The sequence below is a fragment of the Corvus kubaryi genome, unplaced genomic scaffold (assembly GCF_017639235.1).
Source record: "Corvus kubaryi isolate FWS band 111438036 unplaced genomic scaffold, C.kubaryi_AGA036_p1.0 37396, whole genome shotgun sequence".
NCBI classification, from domain to species: domain Eukaryota; kingdom Metazoa; phylum Chordata; class Aves; order Passeriformes; family Corvidae; genus Corvus; species Corvus kubaryi.
In genome coordinates this window covers 10,662,780-10,684,987 of record NW_024581135.1, presented here as the reverse complement: position 1 = coordinate 10,684,987, position 22,208 = coordinate 10,662,780, and the positions used below count along the sequence as shown (strand labels likewise).

General features: G+C 43.8%; 1 protein-coding gene across 5 annotated transcripts in view; it reads right to left on the bottom strand.

Annotated features, from left to right (window-relative positions):
- Positions 1-22,208, bottom strand: part of SEMA5B (semaphorin 5B) — a 271,422-nt gene that overhangs the window by 219,013 nt on the left and 30,201 nt on the right. The window contains exon 1 of one of the 5 annotated variants that reach the window (XM_042040536.1): positions 186-204. The exons of the other annotated variants lie outside the window; for them this stretch is intronic. The gene's annotated coding sequence lies outside the window, so the exon portion shown is untranslated. Of the gene's footprint in view, positions 1-185; positions 205-22,208 lie in introns of those variants that run through there. 5 annotated transcript variants of the gene reach the window in all.

Here is a 22,208-nt window from a genome sequence, read left to right as displayed (position 1 = left end):
AGCTCAGAGTGTGGAGGCAGCCCCGTGAAAATCAGCAGGGAAGGAGCTCTGCAGCTGCTGGTGGGGTTTTGCTCACCATGGTTCCCAGGGCAGAAGGAGAAGCTGTGGGAAGCACAACCCCAAGGGCTGGCTGGGAAGGAAAGTTCCCTGATGGTTAATGTGTCTCTAAGCAAGAAAAAACTCACCTCCTTCCATGGACTAAAGGTGAAATGTGGGTTCCACATAGCCCCACATGGCAGTGAGAATGCTGCCTCAGCATGGACACTTGGACCTCTCTTCCAAGCATATGAAAACTATTGCGCCTTATCGGCTCTCCTCTGCTGGAAACCTCCCGCAATCCCATGCTGGGGACTTAGAAAGAGGTCAGGGAGGGAGAATTTTACATGCTGAATCATTCCCAGACAAATCGTTTCCTTATTATACATGGCAGCCTCCCACGGACAGACTGCCAGAGGGCTCTCTGAAATCGTATTAGGTGCCTTTCCCTCGCTTCTCTTTATCCCCCCTGTCATCCTTCTCTCACTTGAAACGCTGTAGCTTGCAGTCCCACTGGAGAGGGTCTGGGGGTCATGAGTACACAAACAGTCCAAGGGGCCCAAGGAAGGGAACAGCACAAGGGCCTGCTGTAAACTGCTCCAGGCTCAGCAACTCCCGCACGGGGCTCATGCTCCCAGCTCACGCTCCCAGCCATTTTTGGGACTCGCAGCCAGATGTCAGGATCCAGCAAGCCTGGCGGCAGAGCTGCCCTTCAGGCCCACAAGGCCTTTGTTCTGGCACGCTGCTGATCACGCCTGCAGGTCAGGTGTGCGCACTCTTACCACGTCTACCCACACCCTGGACTCTCTGGATGCAGACCAGGAGCCACAGAATCTGTATTTCAGAGAGCATCAAAGGGGAGTTTGTTAATAAGTCCCGAGGAGGCACTTAGCTCTGTGTCATGCCAAGGCTCTGGTTGCAGCCTCCGGGCTGGAGCTGACTTGCACCCAGCCAGCCAGAAGTGTGGAGAGAAGGGGGTAATTCCCCCAACCAAACCGCACCACCCTGCGTGGGGATGGCTTGTGCTGGGAGGCGCAGGGCTGCAAGGGCTGCGTGCCCGTGCCTCCCGTGCTGTGGCTGCATGAGAGGGGAGGACGGGCAGTGAAGGAGCACAGCTGCGGCTCCAAGGCCCTCCGTGAGGCCTGGGGAGAACAACAAGATACTCAAACTTCACACAGGCGGTTTCTGAAGTCAGTACAGTGTCTTGACAGCATTACAGCAGCATTATTGTGCACAGCTGGGGGTAAATTATTCCTTATGTAACTTTTGTTTAACATAGCAACTTCCCTTGTAAATCACGCTGCTCAGGCCCCAGTCACTGCAGGGACGTTGCCAATCGAGGCTGTGACAGAAGTAATGCCAGATCCGAATCAAACAAACCCTTCTGAGGTTACTCAAAACGCGCTCAAGAGCTTTTCAGCAGGGCTGGGTCTGCAGGCTCACAACACATGCTTGGGTCACTTCTGGTTTGTTACTCAGATTCCCCTGCAAAGGAGGGCTGGGGCTGTCCCACAGAAATACAAGCTTGCCATTTATTCCTGCAGAACTGAATAGAGGTTCTCATGCTGCCTCTCCACTCAAATACTTTGGAGCCACAAGAATCATTAGCATGTCAGGGAAAACAGAAATCTTCTCTACACACTCAGAGTTTCCTAAAAATTGTATCATCAAACCTGGCCAGTGGCCATCTCTTTCTGTTGTTATTTGTTTTCTCCTACCCTCTGTGCTCTGCTTTATCTTGGGGAGCAGCTGCCCCACAGAGCTCTCTTCTGTTTCAGGAGTGTTCAGCAGTGAGTTACTGACAAGTGACCTAGCACCACCAGGCCATTTAAAATGCAGCCACAGGGATTTGTGGCAAACTGTTTCAGGTTCCAGCTTGGAAGTCACTTGGAAGTGTCACTGTAAGAACTCTGTCTCTTGGTGTCGTTTCCAGCATGAGGCTGACCTTCAAATGGTGTCTGTCCTACAGAGTTACAAATCCCATTTTAGCCTCTAGGTTCCTCTGAACCTTAACAGATGTGCTGTGAGCCTCAGGTAAGTAAAGCAAGTCCTAGGCCTGGGAAATGAAACAAAAACTGCAAGTAGAATTTTATTGCTTAGAAACAGCTCTGGAATCTGGACCCACAGGAATTTGCCCAGCATACACATAGTTTCTCCTATCAGCAGAGCATCTCGCTATCCCTTGTGGCTGACGTGGCACTTCAGTGTCACAGAGTCCGTGTGTCCAGCACACTCAACACAGAGACATTCAGCACAACTGTGAGAGCTCTCCCCAGAGAGGCATTTCTGCAGGCACCCATGAGGCACAGTTCTCCCAAATCTGGCAAGCACCAGCTCTCCACCCTCTGATTCCATCTGTCCAAGGCCTGGGTTTTTGTTCTATTTTTCCTACAGCCCATGGAGGCCTACTGTCCCATTACTGCATAACACAAAAGAAAGGGAGACCACAATTGCCCCAAGCAGCTCATATGCAAGACAAGAAAGAAAAGGCTGGGGAAGGATTATCCCTACAACTGCAGTACTCAAAGGACATGGAGATTAACCATCTTGCTGAGGGTTACACAAGCAGTCTGTGGCAAAGGCAAGAATTAAACCAGAATCCTCCAAGTCCTGTGCTAGTGCCCTTACCACAGGCCTTTCCTCTCTGCCTCTAATGGAGTGTCTTCAGCTTTTAAGGGCAAAGCAGGGAAAGTGGCAGTACTGCTTTGTTCCCTTCCTGCAGCACAAGCAGAAGATGAGAGTTACAGCACAGACAGGTGGGACTGAAAACAGAGCACTTGGAGCAGCAGTGTCAAGTGAGTAAACTGTTTTGACAATTAATGATGTGCTACAGCCAGAGACCTCCTTTCCTCCAGCTGCAAGCTGCTTCCAGCTCTTGAAGAGTTTGGATCACTTCCCCATTCCCTTTCTGTAGCATATCTGGCAGAGTTATGGAGATGTGGACATTTGAGCAACCAGAGCTGATTTACCTTCACTTGCTTTGCTTCTCACCAGTGCCTGCATCCCTCAGAACATCTGCTTTGTGTTTTATAGAAGTTTTAATGGGGAGCAGTGCTGAATGCGTATTAACTGACTCTTTCTTTGAGTTCCACAGTGAGGTTCCAACACTATTTTTTACTTCTAACTGGACAACAACTGCTGAGACTCTGCAAGTGTTTTGAGAGCGCCCACACAATCTTTTTCCTCTCTGTTTCCTCCTTGAGCAGTGGGACAGAAAGAAGAAGATTAATTTGACGTCCTAAATTGTGAGGCTATGGTGACTTGTGACTACATCTCTCCTTCAGCAGAATGGGCCAGCCATATTTTTAAAATCAGTCTTGAAACATCAAATTAAGAAAATCAAGTCATGTAATCAGAGCAGAGACTGACCTATGCATCCCTGAGTAATTTTTGTCAGGGCCAGATATTTCAGATGACCACTATTCACTCTCTCTGCTGACAGAATTAAGCTGCCATATCTGGATGTTTCTCAAATATAAACCTCACATCAAAATGACATGAACAAGCCAACTTTAATAGTCTGGAAATGAAACAGTTTCTATGATTTCTGATTTGATTTCCATCCTGAAATATAGATAAAGGTGACTGGTGATAGACCAGTGCAGGCTTGGCACAGGGCGATCATAATGTTCATTCTCAGAATCCTGAAAGTTGTGTTTAATAAAAATAAATAAGCCAATTTCTCTGTGAAGTGGTAAAGAAACAAAGCAACTGGCACCCAGCATTCCCTGCCCAGCCTCAGACTGCCTTTCTACAGAAAATAGGTTGTTTCCAAACAAAACCACTTTCCAAGCCTGCCACAACAGCCCTGCTTCATGCTTTAAAAAATTTCTGTGTGCATTCAAGCCTCCTTATGCACTTTGGTGGAAATCCTATACTCTCCATGATATAGACTGAACTTGAAGCCAATCAAGTTTTCAAACTTTGTTTTGAGATCCCCGCTTCATACAATACCAGGGCTCCAGGCAAGAGCTCCCCCACCAAGTATAAGCCTGCCAGATCTAAGGCTGGTTATCACCCTTTAAACAAGCCCAAGCACAGCAGAAACGACAAGCTTTGATACAAAACCAGGGAAACAATCATGACAGTGAACATCTGAAATGCTATCAGAGTCATCAGTACAGTTTTTCATATGTCACTATGTCATTACATCACAGTTTGGTGGACAGGAGATGGGTCGATGACCAAGTTTAATCCCAGTCCTAACATTCTCTCTTTGGACTGAATTCAGTCTTCGTTTAATGAGCTGCAGTTTTAATGATTTACTTCCAAGTACGCCAAGTCTCTATTTGGTTTTTTATGTGGCTTGATGCATATGTTAAATAGGATCATAATATTTACTTACCTCACCAAAGTGGTGGGAGATTTAATGCACCAACTTGCATTTTAATGCAATACAAAAAGATAATGTCTGAAGTCATTTCAGGCACTATCCCGAACCCCCCCATTCTGTTTTTAAGGCTAAAAAAAATCATATATTTTTGTGATGTTCTTTCTATTTTGTTCTGCACAAAAAGGTAATGAACTAAAGGTAAAAAAGCATTAGAATCCAAACAGCCCCAATATTCAGTACTGCAAATTCATAGCAAAAGCAGGCTGGAGGGAAAGTAGCTAATTTACTTTTCTTGTTGTTTTGCGATTCAAGCAACTTAATAAAGAAAAAAGGGAATTAAGACTTCATCAGTCACAACTTTGACCAGAAAAAGAAGAGAAAAAGAAATCCATGGAATTTTCCTTTCCTTATTCTATGAGGAGCACTTATTACAGCACTCAGGTAGGGTTTTTAAGATAGGAAGTTAATCAAAAAGGCAAAACTGATTTATTGGTTGACAACAACTCTTCAATTGTGTTTGCAATGCATTTTGAAGATGTAAATGATTACTGTAAGTGTTAAAACATTATTCCTGACTTTGCTGGGAGAGAACTTCAGCACAGGTGAACCACTGGAGAGGAACAAAACAAACTGGCTGGCAGTTCTGAAAAACTGTAACCCAAGAAGTGCCCGCGATGTGCTCTGACCCTGCACACAGCTGGATCTTCTACAGAGACTGCATTACTTCAAGCAGTAAACTTAAGGCACAGCTATGAGAAGTAGGCTAAACTCTTACACAGCCATTTTCATCCTCATACTTAAAAGCAGTATTTACCCAGAACTCTGCATTTCTAGATCTGTTTTCCATGATGGGAGATGGATGGGGAGCACACAGGAGTTAAGGCTATAACTGGATGACCCAAGTGCCAGCTCAATATTGTGGGCACGTCACAGTGCTGCCTGTCCTGGTCACACCAGGGAGTGCAAACATGCAGGAAGACCTGGCCAAATCACTTAATGAGACTGAGCTCTACAGGAAAAACCAAGGAACCATCTGCTCAACAAGGAGATGAGACTAGGAGGACCATGCCCCATTAACCACTTTGACGTGGATAGGACAGCAGTGTCTTACTCTGCCTAGACCAATCCCTCTCTGAGTGTTCATGAATCCTTTCACCTACCTCCACTCATGTCAGCTCTTTGCCTATTCTTTAATATTTCCAGTAAAACATTAACATAGGAGCACTCAGAACAGAAGTCAATCAAACAGGAACCATTCACTCCTATCCATGCCTTCCCAAATACAAACAGCTTTTCCCCAGTGCTCAGTCAACGTTCCAAACACTCCTCCCTTTCTTTAGGAAACACCTGAGCAAACAGGTGTGTCTAACAGGCTGCTCTCAAGTCCAGCAAATCCCCTGGGAAGCAGCTCCTGGCTAAGCTGTCCTGTCTAATAGGTGATCCCTTTTTCCATCCTTGGGTGAAGACAGGACTCATGGGAGACCCAGCAGGCAGTGCTGTGTAGAAGCTCTGGTTTCATTTTCAGATCTGGGTTGTTGACCTGTGGTGCATTGGCACTGGTCTGTCAGCCTCTGCCTCCTAAAGTGCATTCACTATTTAAACAGCAAGCCCTTGGGAGAGATATTGCTGCTGTCTAAATGAGGGAGGACAGGCTGTGACTACTTCAGGCAATTTAGAAGCAGTGTTAAAAGTGCAAGAAGGCTGGGAGAGCAACCAGTGCCTTTTTAGCTTTTTCCCATCCTGAAAAATCTGCAACCATCTGAAGCCATCTCCCAGGACACGTTTGTAGCTGCCTACTATAACAGATCCCTGGCTTCCGCCAGACCTTCCTGGGTGTTAACCAAAACAGTATAAATACTAGAAGGCTGAGAGCTGTCTCATAAGATCAAATAATTTCCATCTGTAACTCAACAGAGTATTTGAACCCAAGGCTATTGAAATGAATGGCTGATACCAGACATCCACTACACAACCCGCATCACTCTCCCACACTGCTTTGACCTCAGCTGAAACCATCTGCAATTTTACTTCTTCCACAGTTGCAAGGATTAATAATTGATCATGAACCTTCACCATGAATCTCCAGGCTTCTGTCAGCCAGTGTCACAAACTTAACATTATCTAATTGTAAGTTTTCCCATTTAATTGCAATATACACCTGCTCAATGTCCCTCTGTGTGTGAAAAAGCATCATACTTCATTTAAAAAGCCCTCATTTAAATTCAACAGCTAGCTGCACAGATTTAACCATTAAACTGATTTATGTTGCATAAAAGATCAAACCAGATCACACCTTGTGGCCAAATAACCATAAAAGGTTTCTGTAAAGATCATTAATTCACCTCCCTGGGCAGTTAGTTTAGCAGTAAATATGACTTAGATGACTTTATCCAGTTAACCTTAATGAATTTGTTATTATGATTAGTCACCCTAAATAACAGAAATGTGAGAGGGGAAGGTGCTACAGTTCAGACCCTGGTAATGAACAGGCTGCTGGTGTGCTGACCCCAGATTCCCACACTCCTGGGAAACAGGAATCCATCCTCTGCTTGCACCTCAGGGGACCTCAGCCAACCTCATGCTGGGGAGAGGCTGGGCTCTGCCTGATCCTTTTCAGTGGCCTGCAGGTAGGCAGCTCCCACCATCACAACCTAAGAAAGAGAAGAAGGGGCAGAGTGGGACAGAAGGCAGGAACAGCCCATTTGCCCCATGCTACGAGGAAAGCTGGCCCAGTCGTCCACATACCAGCTTGAAACCTGGCAAGGTTTAGTTTGGCAGACCTTGCTCTGTCACAGATTTCCACAGTGACCTTGGCTAAGGTATTTCATCTTTCTGTCTCGGCTCCCCAGCTGTTAGGCAGAGACGACAGTGCTTCCATCTCTCACAGGAGTGGCCTTTAAGTTTGTGAGGCATTCAAACATCACAGCTCTGGGAGCCATAAAAACTCCTTAAGTAGGTAGATCCATCACTCTTGATGCTCCGTTCTCTTCTCACCCTGCATGGCTCCATTGACTTCAACCCATTTAACCTGTCACGGAGGACATGAAATCAGATTCAGGCCCTTGATCTGGCAAAGGGATTGCCTCTTCCTCAGAGTCGCTGCAATAACCAGCAGAATGGGACCCAGTGGTGTCTGTAGCCACATAAGTGATCATCAGTACTAAAGAAATAGGTCCATATCTCGGCCACCAAAGTTATCCACACCAGAACAAAGCACATTATGCTGACAGCCCAGCACTCCCTATGCAAACTGCTGGTATCAACTGATGGCCTTTTACACCACTTTGGAAATAGAGGGAAGAGAAGATGAGAAGGGGCTTAAATCCTAACACTCATACTGGTATAGGTGTTAGGAACAGTGCAGTCAGTGGAACAATACTGGTGTAAGGAAGAAAACAGGACTCGAGGTGTTTGGGTGTCTGCCCCAGCCTCCCGCGGGGCAGAGCCCTGCTCCTGTCACAGCTGCACTTGGTATGCAGTCAGCACATCCGTAAATCATCACTCCCTGCATGAAAGGGCTCATTCTGTCTGTGTGCATTTCTCTGTCTACGTGTTTGCTCTCATCAGCGCAAGGAAAGCACTTTATCCTTCATTTTTATGCTCAGCCACATGCTTCTCCAGCCTTCCCACATTGTGTACACAAGTAAGAATGTAGAACACTTCTCTTTGCAATATCCACAGATCTCCACCTCCCAGGGAAAGGATTCCAAACTCACACCTACATTCAGCATGAAGTGCTGGACACTTTCTCATAAAATCTGTTCCTACTTCAGGAAGTGTTTGGTCTGAACAGAAAACAAGGGTATCATCAAAACCAGTGAGTAAGGACGTTTCCACTGACCCCAGTAGGCTTTAGTTGAGATTCTCTGTGTTCAATTATGTCAGTCATCATCACTAAAGAAGAGGCTCAAGCATACCCTGCAACCTTCAAAGATGCTAATGTGGAACACAGCACGTGAGAACAGACAACATAATTCACTTGGGAAATGTAACATGCTAATAGAGATCCCTTTCTCCAATACCAATAATTTTTTCCGTGAACCTGGTTGCATGATCATTTATCCTTGGATGTAAGTTTAGCTTGCTGCAAGTGAAGAAGGGGGACTATAGATTTGCACAGCATACAAGAAACCTCTGTTCCTATGAAAATAATTTGCATTCTTTTGGATCTGGCTGCAGGACTGTGGCCAAAGCAGTATTGTGGAAACTACATAGTCTATCCCCATTCTTAAGGACATTTCCAAATCCACAGAAATGAGGGCACCAATAAAGTCTGAAAAGGAAATCTGATGGATTTTAAGCAATGTGGGGCCTCACTTCCAAGCATTTAAGAACCATTTACTTAAAATTAAGCGTATGTCTAGGCGTCATTGATTTCAGTGGCACTTATTCATGGGCCCAAGTTCTGTCTTGATCTGGGATCTGAAAGCTTCAACATTAGAAAGAAAACGCACAGACTAGTTTTCATTTTTATGATTAAAGGCATATCACATCAATCTCATATCAACAAGGAGTCTTTATTTATGGAATATGATATTAAATCTGGATTCCTTTCAAATACTGAGAGTATTTTGTTACACTGTGCATCAGGTGCTACATGTGATTTTGACAGACAGGCTCATCTGAGAGGTGCCAATTAACAAACACTCTCAGAAGCAGAGCATGACAAAAGTCACAACATCATCAGAGAAGGAATGTGTTTTCTCTCACAGGAGGAGATATCAGTGAGGAAAAAAGTTCGTTCATCTCCTCCAACAATGTATGAATAGCTCCCCTCAATTACCCCATTACCCCTTTACTAACTATAAAGAGACATCATGAAGAAATGAATATATATTCTATTTCTATTTTACGTAACACATCTCCATCATTACTTACGAGACAGAGAGAGTTAAAACTCGATGAAAAGGTTGTTGATTTTTTATCATCATGTTTGCTTTTAAACTCACTGGAGTGCTTAAGCAAGCCTGTGAGTTCCACATTTGTTCCTAATTTGCTCTGAAGGCAGGGGGCCAGCGGCAGGGCAAAACAGGCAGTGTCTGGCACTTCTGCTTATTTTCAGATAGAGTTTAAGGCAGGAGTCCAGACCTGGAGGGTGTTTTAAAATACTGATCTTGAATTTCTACATTACTTTCCTTGGGAGGATATAATGGTGTCTTATACACTATGGCCACAGTTCTACACTGAGTTTATTCAGGCTTCATGTATGAAAAACAGAATGAATTTGAGGAGAACTGGAGCTAGAGATCACTGTGGCCACTGCTTAATGCACACTTGCTGTTAAACGGTACAGAGAAGAAAATCCTACATGAATTCTTATTCTAGTCAATCTGTCAAGAAATAACCATGCAAAATGGAACAAGGACCTCTTCCCTTTTGAAAAATGCTAAGTGATACTTAATGATTTCAAATATCATTTTCTAGGGGACTAGTGACACCATGCCTGACCAATTCATCAGGAACAACTCTCCCATCCATGTCATCATCTGCCAACACCAAGAGTCTTTCTTTAGGACCAGACCTGTTCAAATATCATTTCCTATACAAGATCTGGCAAGAGCACAAAGTGCCCAAGGCTGTGACTGCACGCTGCTGACAGGTGGGGTTTTCTGTCCTCCTGGTAACTGAAAATGGCCCAACTCACCCCCTCCAGTCATGTTTTTTAGACAAGACCTGTTGCTGACTCATATCCTGCCAAAGAAGTAACAATCTCACACAAGAACCACCTCTGACCCTAAAGCTGCTTCCTACTGAGTGTGTACAAGCCACACCTCACCTGCAGCATGAAGTAGGGAGGTGCCTGTTTATGCAACTGAACTCAGTAAGCAAGAAGCTTGGCAATGCAAGCTTGTTTTTACATATTTAGTCTACACCATAATCTAATGGAAAGACAAGATTTTAAGCAATAAAGCCAGCCATCAATGTGTTTTCAAGTTACTTGGTGCAAGCCCCTTGATGGCTAGTTTTTCTTGTGATCTCAAGTGAATTGCCTTTAAAACTTTCCTATTTCTGACAGAAAGTAAAAGATCCCATTTTGCTGGGGAACAACTTTAATTCCTTGTTTTGTCAGCCTCAGACAAGGGTAGCAGGTTAATTGCTGTTTTTATTGGTATAATGAATGCCAATTATAAGGTGTGTGTTAAATTCCTATGTTCTAGTTAAGTGAAAAAATGGATCACACATACCCTCTACATGCTGCTATCCAAAGCAAAAAGAAGTTGGAATATCCCAGGTAACAGAAAAAAAACCCAAAACAAACAAAAAACCAAACAAAACCAAACACAACAACAACAACAGAACCACACACACACAAAAAAAGATAATGAAAATCATAAAGACACCTCACTATGGTCAATCAGCATGGATCCTGCATGGCCAGCTCTGAGACAAAGCTGAAAAGCCCTGTCTGATCTGCACTGGTTCCCCATCTCTCACTAGGCTGAGCTTACATGCTTAGTCTCCACAAAGGTCCTTTACAAGCAAATCCTATGTGTAAGCAGATCCTTTTGGTCCCGAGGGCCGTGGGGGCTGCAGCCACAGAGCTCTCTGAGTGCTCTGCTGGTTTGGACCCAGCCCCAGCCATGTTTACTAGTTCCAGCTCTGCCAGAGCAGGTTCTCCCCTCTCCCACGGGAAACACAAGTGTCTTGTGGGTCACCCTGACCACACCTGTAACATGATTACGGCCTGAAAGAGTTCACAGAGCTATATGTTAGTTTAAGAAGCTTACTAATGGACTTGGCAGACAAGAAAAAGTGTAGGATTTAACATTTTTCTTCTTTCTTTAAATCTGGAAACACTTTGCAGACGCAATTAACCTTGTATGGTCATCTCTTTCCACCACTTCAGGCAGCTACGTAACATTCTCATTCAAATTGCTCCTTTGGTGTAAAATTTCTCTTCAGAGAGTTTTTTTCCAATTTTCCCTCCCTCTTCAAGTGGTCTTAAAGAAAGGACTTGGTCAGCTGGACTTCAAATGACCCTTGAATGTTGTGCTTACTTTCACAGCAGGATGCTTCAACTGCTTCATCAAATAAGTCTCAAGCTGACAGGTTTGTTGATTGGGAAAGCAAAGTCTCAAACTGAGGGTAAAGGGTATGTCACAAATATTAGTGTAAGTACAGTGAAGGCCCTATATCCTTGCAGAGAACAGTGTTTGCCCTAGGCTAAAGTCTGCACTAATATTTTGAATTTATATCACATCTTCTCAGCTGATCTTACGGGAAAAAGGCCAATTGGATTTTATAGCTCAACAGCTAATAGGATTCTACAGGATTTGATAAAGAAAGGAATTGCTGTTATAGGTTTAACTATCCTGTAACAAGGAATATAGAGCTGTGTTAAATTTCAATATTTTATAAAATATTTGCACTGAAAATAGAGCTGCAAATCCATGTTATGTGTTAATAGTTTGAAATTAAATACCTGGATGCCGAGCTGCTGCTGAACCACATACTGAGAAAAATAAGTTATCCTATAATTTTATAGCCTGAATCTCTGACATCTGCAGTATCTTCTACTCCAGGTGTTCCCTTTGCTTTGGAAATTTGGATTCAGAGAAAGAGAACTGGGACTCTGCAAAAGCTTAATCCAGAACCAAGGTAGATCAAAATGAATTCAGGCACTGCTGCTTACAGAAATATCCTCTGTGGTGTATGGCACACTAATAGACCCTGGGCTGATACCTCCAGTTATTCCTTCTCCTGAGGGAGAGCAACAGCAGAGCTCCCCCCAGACATGTGTGAGCCTCCTTTTTTTAGTACCACTGGTGCCTGCAGACAAGGATATGGCAGCTTGAGCTTCTCCTCCAACACAGAGAGCTCCCATGGGCAGCCAGCGCTGAAGCTGCTGAGAGGAAAGTGCTAACACCACAAGATACTAAGAGCTTGTTGTTTTTACCAGACTGGTTTTGAGGAGAACTGAATTTAACTACCAGAGGAGGAAAGAACCATTACAAATTTGTACACAGGCCCAAGGGTGGGGCTGACTAAGAAGGAAACAAAATCTTGAAGGAAGCATGTAAGGGACCTCAAAGTCCCAGGCAGACCAGATAGTGAAGCATGGATTGAGCCCAGCTGATTTTGACAGCTCTCTACAAACAAGACCCGTAAGAAGGTGGATCCCTCCTGATGAACTGATTGGGACAAAAAGAACTGTCCTGCAAACTGGACCTTGCCAGAGAAGAGCCAAATAAGTGTATGACAAAGACCATACCTGATCCTAGGGAGAAGATCTGACAAGTCAGCCTCAGAAGCCAGAAGCTATTTACAAAGGCAACAAAAAAATAAACTCTCAACTGTAACCCTGGAAGCAACAGGCTTGCTGAGCCAAGCATCATCTCCTAGATAACAATCTAATGAGAAATTTCTCCCCAGCTCCATTTCTCCTCAGTGTGTATGTCCCTTTGATGTACAGCTGCAAGGGCTGGCCAGGTGCAATCTGTTTTAGTGAGTAATATGCATATAGCTTTGTAAAATACTTTTAAGACTTCAGATGAACCTGGGTTCCATGTTTTATGTCTTTAAGTGTCAGCTCCTGATCGGGAAGTTCAGAATCTGCTGGCTGAGTACATCTCCTCACTTGGAAGGCACTGTACCTCCCCTCTCCAGCTTGCAGCACCTGAGTGAAGAAGCTGAGGTACAGGACAACCCTGCACTTCCTACAAGAAAAAGCTGAGCAGGGAGCTGGTTCTTGGGGAGGGAAAGGTAGTTGACTGCGAGTTTGTAAGGGATTCAATCATTTGAAGTCTCTCTGAACCAAACCTGCAGGGTTCTGCCTGTGAACTGAGGACTAAAGAGAGGGAAGGGGTTACAGATTTTTCATGTGTTGGCTTCTATAAACTGGCCCACCACGTACACATGTACTTCTCCATTACTCAGCTTCATTGTTCATCCTGGCTGTGACTCTTTTGCACAAGTCCAGCCACACACTGTGAAGCTGGTTTGGATGATTCCCTTCTCTTCACCATGCAAAGGGGAGTCAGTTTAAACTTGCCTGCATCCCCAAGAGTAGGTGTCTGGGAGTGCACTTCTGGGCAGACACCCAAGACAGCTCTCGACAAGCTACGCTGAGCCCTGAGAGAAACATAATCACATTCCGTTTGGCACTTGGGAGCAACGTAACCACACTGCCAAGGTAATGCAACCTGCTTCCAAGAAAGACTAATTAACCCAAAAAGGCATCACCCTGGTGTCATCACCTGGCTCTGGATTGCTAAACAAGCACCTCCTGGGCTCACCTGGGCGTTTCCGAGAAATGCTGCTCTGTCCGATAGGAGCTGCGTTCCGTGGCAAACCATCTGCTGCTGCCACCACAGCCGGAGCGCCTGCCTGACAGAGAGAGACGTGCTGCCCCGCCCGCCCCGAGGCACACACCCAGCAAGGAGGCAGGCACAGACACTGCGTGGCACAGCGCGGACACGGCAACAGGTAACCGTAAGACAGATGTCATAGGACATCATTTGAACACACCCAGTTGCTCAGTGCTCATGACTGTCCTGCTCACCGGAGCTATTCTCCTATATCAACACATGCCACTTCCTTGACCCTCGGTAAGTGCAGACAGAAATGTCTGAGCTCAAAGCCAAGTGCCAGCCCCACACAGCATGTACAAAGGTTCAAGAAACATCCATGCCCTTCTTCCTCTGCCAGGGAATCAGTGGGTGCTGGATTCCATCTACAGGTTTTTGCCTCTCACCACCCAGACAATGAGCAATTTCCAATATACACGCTCATTACGCTCCAGCAGAGCAGACGATAAAGGAAAGGTAAGTGGCAGCCAGAGGACTGTCTGCACACAGCAGCCAGTGATGCAGAAGCTGTCCTCATCTTGCAAAATTGACTCAGACACTTCCAGAAATTCACACCAGATATCCAGCCTCTCTGAATGGATAATAAATACGTCTGACCCAATAATCCAAGTGTTATCTGTGTTTCAACTACCAAATCAAACAATACAGCTACACACCTGATGTAATTTTAATAACATAAGACCACAAAGAGCAATGGAGCACAATAGCAAAAGCAGACAAGGGAACATTGATTTTCAGATTGCATTCCACTATAAACATCAAACTGCTGGTGGTTTATCTGAAATATAAGCAGACCGAAGCAGAGCAAAAGAGGCAGAAGTTCATGCATTTAGGCTGAAGAGTGCTTAATGTGCCAACCCTAGTGGATCCTGCAGGCCATAAACAGAAATTCTTCATTCAGGATCAATGCAACTTCAACTACAGTTGTAGTAACTGTAGTAGCTGGATATTGACAATGTTCGTGTACGTGTTATGCATCGCAGCTTCCTGCCTACAGGGGAAGAATTTAAACTTCTTTGAGCACAGATGATTATACTTTATCTTAAAGCCTTGACCAAACTCCTTATGATTTTGTAATGTACATTTTAACACCCTGAATGCATTCAGCTCTCACTGAGTTCCTGTAGTCCCAAGAAGTTTTTCAAGTACAGCCTCTGTGGAACCTGTCTGAAGAAGAAGGAGGCTCACTGCTACCTTTTGCTGTCATTTACTTGGTTATCAACCCAGTATAACTTCCCTGGCATCAGGTGAACTATTCCTTTGTACAACCAGGAAATAAAAAGCATAATTTTGTACACTGTACTTTGCCTTTAATTGGAGTCAGATAAGGGATCTGAGTTTCCTTCCAGAACCTACTTTCCACCTTTATCTATATATGCGAGCACACATACTACATTTCTTTGGCTAAACCTTAATCCCTTAATCTGTCAATCCATTTCCTCATCCAGAAGACATAAACTTCCAAGCCATACACCAAATGGCACAGAGTTTAGACAAAAAAGGACTTAAAACTTTAACCACCGTCTCTACAGGTGGGTTGGACAACCCTCTAGTCCTAAATCTAATACTGGCATGAGCTTGGAAATGTGGATTTATCTTCTTGTGAAGATGAGCTCCAACGATATAATTTAAAAAGGGGTTAAGGTAGGAGCACTAAAGAAGATATCACCCCTGGATGCAGGGAGAGCTTTCTACAGATGAATTCCCTATACACTGATGCAGTGCATGCTGCATAGGTTCTGCCAGAGCATCTGCAGCCACCTGCTCTCAGAGGCAGACACCAGGAGAAATGGGGCTTTAGAGTAGTGCTATATCTAGTGAATGACACAGAGGAGAACTTCTAAACTCTGATGGTTTTAGTGGCTGTCAGTTTTGATCCTGTGCTACTGCAACCAAGAGGCAACTTCCCTTCTTTACTGGAACACTGAACAAACATCAAGGGACCTTCTTCTGTCTGGGCCAGCAAAATCTGCAGCCAGATCTCAGCCACAAGTCAATACTTACTTATAGCACAGTATGACTTTAATGCTTGGATTTCCCAAGAAGTGCAGTTGTCGCAGAATGGAGCTGGCTGGATTGAGGAGGTACAGCCTCCAAGGAGATGACAGTGGTTGGATACTCTCTTCCTTCCAGTCTGAGGAGGACTCCCTACTGATTTCATCAGCAACAGGATGATCACGACAGATGATTCACTTACCTAGCTGATAAAAACATCATATCGGCATTCCTACCACACTGGTCCAACCATAACATTTTCTGATTCTTTCAGAGCTTTTCAAGCACCACAGAGGCTCAGTGAACACTACTTCATCGTAACTGCCTCTCTGAAACATTTATCAGTATGCAAATACTTAAATTAATGAATTTACATAAGGGGAGATGCTTCTAGACTACTGTCAGTTTTTCTTTGGCAGAAATAGAGAGAGGGTCACATTTTGGAAGGTATTTAAAGCCTAATATTTTTCAAAGAACAAGAGCAAAATAAATAAAGCACAAAGCTTGAGTCTCCGCTGGACACCTCCAGTTTTACACTGGTGCAACAGTATCAAACAAATGGCCAAGAATGACTCATGGTCTGGAAAACATGTCTTTCTGTGGGAGATTTAGAGAATTCAATCGTGTTAGCTTATCAAAGAGCAGGTTAAGAGAAGATTTGATCACAGTCTGTAAGTACCTGCACAGTATCTGCTCATAGGCAGTTCTTTAATCTGGCAGATCAAAGCACTAGGAGGTGAAATTAGACAAACAAACTGGAAAAAGCAGACATTTTACTCTTTACCTACTCCTTCAACACAGGATGCCATAGACTGTCAATTTCTTAGGTGTCTAAGTTTGAATTTCTCCCTAGTGTAGGTATGTTCCAACACAGTCATATATTAGTGGATTAAATGCCAGAATTAGCACATGAAATTTCATGTTCTGAAGTTTTACAGAAAATCAGGCTAGACACTCATAGGCTGTTCTGCTTTAAAAATAAAAATAAATACACCATAGAGTTATAGAAACTATATTAAATAAAGTTACAAAAACATGCAACGTAGTAACACCACTATCAGATTACTTTTTGACATTTAGAATACATTATTGCAAAAAAAAGCTGTGCTCATTATCAAACAGCAGGTAAAACTTTTTTCCATTTATCTGTAAAGAAGTCGGCTCCGTTGCTTCTTACATTCAGGTAATTTATTTTGAGGTAAAGTGAGGAGGTTTGGGCTTTGTTTGGGTGGATTTCTTGTTAATTTCCCCCCTATAAAATTAATATTGAGGCATCTTCACAATTCCCACACATGGAAAAAACACATTCATAGCCATGAAGATTGTCAGTTTTCAGTCTGGAATGCAGCTGACCTTTCCTTTTTCAGCTGTTACAGTTTCTTAGCTTCCACAAATGGATATTTACTCTTTTTCCTTTAGTTCCTTTTTTTCCTTTTTTTTCTTTTTTGGAAATGTTCCATTCACAGTGTGCTAGGGGATTTCACTCAAAGTAACACATGCTCCACAGATTAGCAGGCTCTTAAAAATATGCTTGTCTTCTCTTTATGGGCCTGCTCTATTAAAAAGAAGTTAACGGAAAGACACCCATTAGTTCTGTGGGTATTGGACTGGGGCCTAAATTATTGCTAGTGCTGAACGTGCACAGTCAGAAAGCATTTCAGAAAACATGTGCTTTTGAGTATAAAGCGGATTTCCCTGAGATCCTTTCCAAACTCCAGTGACTAGTTCTGGAGAAGACATCTGCTCTCCCACGGAGCTTCTCCCTCTAATGATGGGCAGGAATCATGCAATTCCTGAGTACTCACAGTGGGGTTTTATATCACTTATCTCCGCCTTTATGCCCTCCACACACACACACATGCAGCTCTTTTTTACGCCAGGTTCTCTCTTTCCCATCCTGCACTGGCAGCTTCTCCTCTCTAGGCCATCCATGGGAATAGTGCTGGCAGCTCACAAAACCCAAATTGTTAGTGAAGCACCAATTTTGATGTAGTCACATTCTCCTATGCCCCATATACACACCACGTGTATACGTGCATCAAATGCATCTTGTGAGCTGAGGAGAAATGTCTCAATGGATCCAACTATTGCATATGATGTACAAAGGACATTTTGCAGAGTCCTAAACATTTCCCTGGCAAGACCATCAGTGGGCTCACCAGTTCATTACAGAATGCTAATTACATCCCATCAAGTGACCTGAAACTGCTCAGCAGCACTGAGTTAAGTATGCTTCCATGGGAAACATCAGAAAGCTAAACCTCTCCACAGTTGGCTTAGAAAAGATTAGTTTACAGAGACGTCTGTTCCTTGTCAAAAAATTCCTTCCATTTCTTTCTTTCATGTTATACACAGACAGATCATTATTGGCTTGAAATTGCAGAATCCATTTCTTCCCCTTAAGAAAATCCATGGTAAGTCTTACTGGGTTAAACTAGTAATTTAAAAAACTAAATGAAAACAGGCAGAAACAGGTTTCTGAAGATAAACATAGGTTTAAAAAATAGTTTTAGTTTTAAATGGAAGCAGAAGTGCATGCATAGAGAGCTGATTTTTTTCCTAAATGAAACCAGAATTGGAAATCCAGTTGTGAGCAATCTGGACTACTCAGCCTCTCCCACTTATTCCAGTTACCTCTCCATTTCCCTGCTACTGCAACGCTCACTTATTGCCTCTTGTCTTTAATTAGGCATCCATCCCACAAACTGTTTATGGCAGCAGTGTCCCATTAACTGCGATATGGCATGGGGTCTATCTAGCTGCACAGAGCACTTGCCCCCCTGCTCAGGGCTCGCTCTGACTTACATTGCCTGTTTGAAAAGCATCCCATATGCTGAAGACCCACTCCTAACAGAGACCCCTCAGGCAAGAAAGAACAGGAGCCTGCTTAGATATTAGTACAAAAATTTAAAATTCCAGATTGTTTTCTAGCACCAAGCCGTTTCTTTATTATTATAGCTCTCCCATGACTTTCCGTAACTGGTTTTAAAGCTTTCCAGAAGCAGATAAGTCTTTATTTACAAACAGGGAGACTGCACAGGAAAAACTGAAAGCAGTTCAGAAACAGAACCTTAGCTCCCCAGTTCTAGGCCAGCACCAAATACACTAAGATGTATCTTTCAGGAAGCTGCTACAATCAACTCCTTCAACTGTTGTCATTAGTGCTTCTGAATGTGCTGAGTTTATTTTAAATGCCTCCTACCTAGGGAGACAGAGCAAGTTTTCTTGTGCATAAAATATTCTCATATGCATTTCTGATTTGATGTCTGCAGTACCCTGTGTGTTTTATGCTAAAGCAGAAAAAAAAGGATACTATCTGCTTCCACCACACTGTTGAAATGGCAGAGTATAAAGACATGTATGGGGAAGTCAGGAATTGACTCACACATATGTCCTATCTGTTCCAGTTCTGGTGGCATTAACAGAGAGGCTCCGGTGAGTTCTCTCTGCTGGGTATGCTCAATGTCAGTTTAGGGGAAGGAAAACTATTCATGTCCAGCTCCTAAAGAAGCTCCTGCTTTACTAACAGTGTCGTGGCACTGCTGAAAATGCCAGACACAGTGGAGCTAAACTCATCAATATGGAGAGGGGAGACAGACACCTCTCAAATCTGCACACTCACTAGGTCTCTTTTTCCCTGACAGTTTTGCTTCAGCCCATCTCAAAGATGCACTCTTGAGCACTGCAGCATTTGAGCTCTGCTCTCCTCACAGCTTGTGAGCTGTCTGACTCCAATAGCCCTGAGGTGGTAGGGGTGACAAGTGACATGTGACAAAGAGTGACAAGAGAACATTTGCAGAGCTAAGATATGCCAAAGAGGACCCTGGAACATGGAGCTAGAATAGTAACACTTGGGTCCATAAGTATTAACTGTTTGAATCTGGTCATACTCTCAGTTCTTGAGGAACAGATTGTGACCAAAGCCAAAAAAAGGGACTTAGCTAAGGAATGCAAAGAAAGTACGAGTTGCTTTTAATAAGGTATGTATTCAGTTGGTCCTCACAGTCCAGGCATGTACAATGTGCTCGAGACTTCTTTGTACTCTGGTTCTATTAAAAAAAATACAGTTAATTTAGTCAAATGTTGGGGAGAGGATCATTCATCTAGAGACAAGAATGCAGGCCATCCCGGAAAGCTAAAGAACTGCTTGCAGAGCTACTGCTTTCCAGGAAAGGAGTCAGGGAGTCAGAACAAACAAGGAACTCAACATGAGATCCCATTGCAGTGGGATCAGCAAAGTCATACATCAACAACAAATGGAGAGCTGAAGCAGAAAGGTCACTTAACTTGAGTTGAAACAGTATATATACCCTACCCCAGCTCATCTGCACCGAAACAGTGGGGCACATTTGCACCACCTAATGAGCAGCTGACCTAAGAGGGCAGTAACCCCAACACAGCTGGAGCCTGAGGAGAATATGGGAACACAGATTTGACATTTAAAAGCTGGAGAAAACAGAGTGAAAATGGTGAAGACAGCTCTGTATTTTCTGAACTGTCTCAGGAGGGTGGAAGACGGGAAGCTGTAGTACTGTGGGAACGTCCTCTACATTTCTGAGCAATCCAAGAGAATGTGCTTCTAACTTTAGCACTTACAGACTTCTTGTTTCCTCTCCTCCAGCAATTAACACAGAGGATATGCCTGACACACAGGTTCACACAACAGGAAAAAGCTCTGGAGACCTTTGGGAAGCACACACCCATGCTGGGGTGCAACACTGTGCTGGCCCTGTTCTCCCAGCACAGCCCCTTGGTGAGCTGAAGGATGCACTGACAAGCTGCACCTACAATAGGGGCTCACCAAATGGGACAGAGATCCCAGCACTCCACAGCAAATGGATGGCAGATGGCTCTCAGGGATTAAGGAGAGCCAGTACAGATGTGACCAGTACATAACCATGCTCCTCACTGCTCCAAGTATTTTCTCACACAACACCGAAAATTTTTATGTCTCTGACTTAGCAATGGTTAAACACATACATCCAAGTACCTGCTACAAAGCAGAAAGACTGTCAGCTCTCCCTCATCATGGAGCCATCCCTCTGTGGCCTGGAAAACCCACAGTGATGGTACAAAATAAGAAACTGCCAGAATGGCTTGATGTAAGTGCATGCAAATACATCCAGGATCCATACATATTCCATGGGGGGGACAGCAGGCTAAGCCACCACTGCAGTGTGTGCATACCAGGTGGGGGCTTTGCAGTGCTACCAAAGAGAATGTGTGAGGTGTCTCTTCACCCAGACAAACACAACAGTCAGATTCAAATATTCTCTGTGGATGGCTCAGAAACAAAATGCTAACACACTAAACAGCGTTCTAATGAGAGGGTCCCATCCCTGATAGTTCAATTTATATAGCAAAAGAAACAAGGACAATCTTGTCTGCCTAACTGGAAAATAAGATGTCATACCTAAATTGTTGAGAATTGCCATGCGATTTCATTTGATGTGGTTTTCCATGTCCTTCTCCTTTGCTTGGCTTTGGTCTGCTCTCTGATTATACAGAAGGTGAAAAAGGAATTTCTATTGGAAGCCTCCAACATACCATACTCTAAAAACATTCAGGGTTAACAAGAGGAAACAAGGCTTTTCTTAAAAATGCTGTTCTCTCCACACTCAGAAAACAGGGGAGCCTGTTGAGTCTAGAGGAAGCTATAAATTTAAAATGCAGCTCAGTGACCTAAATGGTGGTGTCTAGAATTAAATACTGCAACACAGACAATCCAGGGTCAGTACTGGTTCTGCCATTGACCCCTGCTCAGTCCCTCAGACTCTGCTGCAGCCCTGGTTATCCTGGTTATCATCTTGAAAATTGATTTCAAAAATGGAGTTCTTAGTAGGCCTTCAGCAATGTGATTTGTGCCTGTGCTACAGCTAGTTGAAAAGGTACCAGCAATTTTGGGCAACTATAACAATATCACTCTGTGGACCTCACTTCAGATTCAACTTTTTTTTGCTAGACTAATAAGAATAAACTAAGACAGCCTCTCCCCTGGTAGTGTCAACCAGGTAGAAATCTAAAAGTCTGCCCCAGAGTCTTAGGTTTAGGATCCAACATTTCAGCTTGGACTTGTCTGTAGTTTAAATCACCAAGGAAGAAAATTCCTCATTTGATTGAAACCACTGAAGTACAGAGCTCTCCTTACTGATCGAAGAAAAGTGATTATCTGCTTTCTTTTGAGAAGGAAAATGACTGTTCCTAAAGAAGAGCTCACAAACGCCAATGTCCATTTTCCGTAGAGTTCTGAATTACATTTCACAGCTCCAGATAAAAATTAATGACCTCTGCAGTGTGGCGAATGCTCCAACTGGGATCACTTTTTCTTTTATTCCTAATGCCTTACAGCACAAACACAGAGCAAAATGTCCTCACAGATATAATTGTGTTATATCACGATACCAGACAGACACGGTGCTGAGACCAGACAGTAATTTACTCACTGAGGCTCTGATCCAGTTTCATTGAAATCAATGTAAAGGTTTCCTCCAACTTGAATGGCTATTGACTGGATCAATCTTTTTCTCTTCATAGCT